This window comes from Arvicola amphibius, chromosome 4 (genome assembly GCF_903992535.2).
Source record: "Arvicola amphibius chromosome 4, mArvAmp1.2, whole genome shotgun sequence".
Taxonomy (NCBI): Eukaryota; Metazoa; Chordata; class Mammalia; order Rodentia; family Cricetidae; genus Arvicola; species Arvicola amphibius.
In genome coordinates this window covers 7,747,805-7,753,044 of record NC_052050.1, presented here as the reverse complement: position 1 = coordinate 7,753,044, position 5,240 = coordinate 7,747,805, and the positions used below count along the sequence as shown (strand labels likewise).

General features: G+C 46.7%; 1 non-coding gene across 1 annotated transcript; it reads right to left on the bottom strand.

Moving 5' to 3' along the window:
* Nucleotides 1-2,265: 2,265 nt before the first annotated feature.
* LOC119813762 lies at nt 2,266-2,372 on the bottom strand. Its single transcript, XR_005285223.1, has one exon. It is a non-coding gene; the product is annotated as a U6 spliceosomal RNA (small nuclear RNA).
* Between the last annotated feature and the right edge of the window lie 2,868 nt (nt 2,373-5,240).

Here is a 5,240-nt window from a genome sequence, read left to right as displayed (position 1 = left end):
TAGCATATGTTTTTTAAATTTAGTTAGCTTTTTTGCTTATACGTGCATGTGTGTGTGTGTGTGTGTGTGTGTACGGGATGTGTGTGAGAGCATTTGTGAGTGTACGGGATGTGTGTGAACATCTGTGAGTGCTCAGGTGGGGGTTGGGTGTCTTCCTTGACCATGTTGAGTGAGGGTCTTTCACCGGACCGAGAGCTCAGCATTTGAGTTGGGCTGTCCAGAGCTTGCCCTGGGGGGGGGGGTCCCTGTCTCTGACTCTCACAGGCTGGTATTTCTGTGGGCTCTAGGGATCTCACTCAGCACCTTGCCCACCTAGCCGCCTCCTCAGCCCGTGGCACGCAGCTGTCATCCAAGCACTCAGGAGGCTGAGCAGGAGAATTACCACAAATTCAAAGCTAGTCCAGGCTACATACTGAGACCAGTCTGAAAAAAAAAGCCCAAATTTTTATTAATTAATCCTAAAGAAAGAAGGAATAAATGGCCAAGTATAGTACATAACCTGCAATTTCCATTTTCCACCCAATATTGTTATATGCGTGTGTGTGCATATGTTATCAATTAGCTTGGCCATTGTTAGCTGTTCCACAGCAATCTGCTCTCTGAATACACCAGGGTTTATTTATTCATTCCCTTAATGAGATACATTCCACTTATCTCCAATTTTATCTCTGACTACAAGATTGGAAAACAAGTAGTTAGACGGGCTGTCTCCTAAAGCACCTGCCCTGTGTACTCATTTAGACTGGCCAGAATAAACGAGTGAGAACTGGCCAGGTCATAAGGCAATGGGAACGTTCATATGCTCCTGCTGGTACGAGCATGAATTGATGTAATCGTTGGAGAGAGCAATTTGGCAATATCTAGTTAAGATAAAAGTGCTCAGCCCCGTGCCCCAGCAATTCCATCTGTAAAATAAATCCCACCACCAAAGGTAAATTACGCATTCATTTTCTACTCAACAGAAATGTAAACTGTATAACATCAGCACGGTTTAAAGTTTACAGTCCGGTTTTATATGCATCATCTAACTTGACATTCCCAACCATAGGAGAGCAGTATCGGCTCATATTGTAAATGATGGGTGGAGGACACATTCGAAGCCTCTTGGCTTTGGCCACTTGGTGCTGGGGCTCAAAACTCACCTCTTTGACTCGGCATCCAACAAGCCCGCGCCCCTCCCCGCAATCCTAGTTAGCTTTGACTACAACTTGACACACCTGAGGGTCATCTGGGAAGGGAGTCTCAACTGAAGGGATTGCTTAGATCAGAGTAGCCTGTGGGCACATCTATGGGGAATGGCTTTGATTGGTGATTGATGTAGGAGGGCCCAGCCTACAATGGACAGCGCTATTGCATGGCCAGGTGGTCTTGGGATGGCTAAGTAAGTTACCTAAGCATTAGAGCAGCATTCTCCCACAGTTCCTTCACTGAGTACCTACCTGAATTCCTGCCCTGACTTCCCTCACTGATGACCTATGACCTGTGAGCCAGCTAAATTCCTTTCCCCCCAAGTTTCTCTTGGTCAGAGTATTTTGCCACATCCGTGGAGATTGAAATTAGAACACTGCTTATCACCTCCTGGTGTTTTTACATGAGGAAGAAAGTTAACAGGCTGTAGGTACCTGGAATTGATGTTCATTCAGTCCCCTTCCGCAGGCCTGTGCCCATGCTCCAAGGGCTGTAGGTCATGGGTCACAACTGCTCTTCAGAGAATGGGCCCTTGGTCATACAAAGCAGCTTTTACTGGAGATGGCAGGAAATTTGCCTCCATTTTCCTTGGCAGGGATGGCTTAGGCAATGACCAACAGATACGGGTATGCATGGGTGGCATGACGGAATTAACGCTGTGGGATCATTTATGCTCAGCGCTCCCTGTCACTGGGACAGAATTCCAATGGGACCCACAGCTCTGCCTAGTGTGATGGTCTGAATGAGGGTGGTCCCTGTATTTGAACACTTCATCCCTAGTTGGTGGGGCTGTTCTGGAGGATTAGGAGGTGTGGCCTTGTTGGGGGAAGATGTGACATTGAGGATGGGTTTTGAGGTTTCAAAATATCAGGCCAGGCCCAGCCTCTATTTTTCTCTCGGCCTCCAATTTTCAGATAAGATGTAAGCTCTCAGCTGCTGCTCCAGCCCCACGCCTCTCTGCTGCTATGATAGCCACAGACTCACCTCTGAAATGGCAAGGAAGCCCCCTTTTATATACATGCTTCCTTTTTTTTTTTTTTCGGACGTTTTGGTCAGTCCATTGCTTTATTAAGTATGCAAAATATGGAACGCTTCACGAATTTGCGTGTCATCCTTGCGCAGGGGCCATGCTAATCTTCTCTGTATCGTTCCAATTTTAGTATATGTGCTGCCGAAGCGAGCACTACATGCTTCCTTTTATGAGTCATCTTGGTCATGGTGTCTCCTCACAGCAATGGAAGAGTAACTAAGACACTTAGTGTTTTTCTCTGTGTTGTTTTGATTTGTTCGTCTCTTTCTGCTTTCCTCTCCAGTCACCGCATGAGGCTTCCCACCCTGGGCTCTTCTTTTAAGGCGACTGATCCTCAAGCATTAGACTGTACAAGATGACTCACAGACCTTTTGAAAGCGCACAACATCAGAATCCATCACCCCCACCCGAGTCTCTGTTTCAGTTAGTTGAGAAAGAACCCCAAGGGCTTTACCGTTCTATGTAAGCAATCTACTGTGGCTAGCCTGGGGCCCAAGGGTTAGGAAATTCTGTTCCAGGCTTTAAGGCAGTAGATTTCAGAGAAGCAGACTCCAAGGGACTCTGCAGATAGATGACCCACTGACAAGGAGAACTCCAGCATTAGTGGTGGTGGGATTGATTGCTCTGGGCATGTGGGAGCAACATGGTTTCTACGGCAGCTTTCAGTCACAAGGGGATGGAACAGCTTTTGCAATATTTCTGGCACGTGAACAATATAGTGGAGACAGTCATCGCGAGGGCTATGAAATTAAGAGGCTATTTCTGAGGGCCCCTGGAGCATCAAAAGAAGAAAATGACAGACCCAAGACAATTAATCATCAGCTCAGAACAGATATCTTCGGACACAAGGTCCTTATCTTCCGGTGCTGAAAGACCCAAACACGATGAAAACGAAACTCAAAATCTAATTTGAAGAGATACAGAACTTCAGAGAAGTTCAAACTCTTAATCTTGACAATTTGTCTACTAAAGTAGGAGACCTAATGCAGACAGAATAGGACCTGAGGGTTATTAATGTGACACCCCTTTGGTTGTGATCAGTAGCAGCGGAGGATCCCCTGACACCCCAGGACCCTTGGAAGTATTCCTCTCTTACGCTTGTCAGAAGACAGTCCATTGGCTCAGACAACCATATGTTAGGAAAGAGACTGTTCAGATATTTTTAAGGCCCAATAAAAATCCAGATTGCTAATGATAGCTGACATTGATAAACTAGATGAGACCCAGAATCACCTGGGACATAGGCCTGGGGTGGCGGCGACCATCTTGGTTAGGTTAATTGAGAGAGGAAGCACTGTCCACTGTGGGTGGTACCATTCCCTTGGCTAGGAACCTGGACTACATAAGGAGAAAGTTAACTAAGTATCAGCAGTCTTTGCTCTCCTCCTCCTCCTCCTCCTCCTCTGAACTGTGGATACAATCTAAGCAGCTGCCTCAAGCTCCTGTTGCCACCACTTCCCCACCAAGACAGACTGAATCCTGGGAATATGAGCCCCAGCAAACCCTTTCTCCCTTCAGTCACTTTTCTCAGGGAGTTTTATTACTGATGCAGGAAAATTAACGGATACAGTATCTGAAGGCTGGCTCAGTGAGCTCCTGTGGCTTCCATCTGAGACTAGAAACACATGAGGTCAGGGGATGAACAGAGCTCTAGGTCAGGGCCATCTTCACAGAGACTCCACTGACTTCTTGGGCCAATCGGTGGCCATTTCCATAGGGCACGGATTCCCCTCTCAGCACAGTACTCATCTTTACTTCTCAGTCGTTTGCTGCTTTGAGGACTGCACAGCAAGCAAAGCTATTGTGCTAGGAAAAGGATGGTGGGCATCTTGAGACTGACAAGCATCCCACCCCAGCAGACCAAGACAGCCAAACCAAAGCCTGCATTCACGGTGGGAGGGATGGCAGAGACGAATGTCCCCAACACTCTGGGATGCAGCGGTGGTAGTCCTTCTTCTTAATCATAATGTCTGGCCCGTATGAAAATGAGGTGGATCATTACTGGTGTCAAGTTTAATCAAGTTCCAGGTCCAACCATGCTCGCTGGATTAATGGGATGTCTTTAACGGAACGGGGTGAGCAGCTATAAAGTGTACATGTAGCTCCTGACCTGTCTATTGTGATCTGTTCAATTGCCCCTAAGATAAAGGCCTTGTGTGTGTGGTTATATGTATGTGAATGAGAGAGCACTATGTACATGCATAGAGGTCAGAGAAAGATGTGGAGTATCCTGCTTTATTATTCCCGTTATTATTCTTTACCTTATTCCTTTGAGACAGAACTTCACTGTGTCTGGATCTCACGATTTCCAGGCTGCCTGGCCAGCGAGCTCCAGTGATTTGCCTGGCTGTGCCCCCTGTGCTGAGGTTACAGGCTTGAACAGTCATGCTCGGGGTTAATGTAGATACTGAGGATTTGAACTTAGGTCCCTGGACTTGCACAGCAGTGGCTCCTACTCACGGAGCCATCTCCCCAGTCCAAGTTGGAGGATTCTACAGTTTGCATTAACAGGACTGGTGTGAATATATATCCGCTGTCTTGTTCCAGGGCTGTGTTAATTCTCCCACTCTCTGTCTTAGGGGCATCTGGGTGTCTGGATGACGTCATATTAATTGGACCTAATAAGCAAGAAGTGTAAGCGTTATTGGTGTCGGAGACACACATTCTGCAGAGGATAAGAAATAGTTCAATAAGCTCTTCTAGAGAATTTGAATTTTCGTCTTCCAGGATCTACATTAGATGACCCATAAACCACCTATAATTCCAGCTTCAAGGCATCGGATACCTTCTTCTGGTTCCCAAGAGCACCTGAACTCATGTACACACACACACACACACACACACACACACACACACGCACACACAAAATTAAATATAAAAGCTAAGGCACCCAAGTGCTTGGGAGACTCAGTGCTTTGAGACAGGCCAGGAGGTTTCTATCAGAACCACAGGAACTTCCTGTGCCTTGCAGGTCCTTCCTAATGTTAGCTGCCTGTGCACAAATATGTAGATGCATATGAAT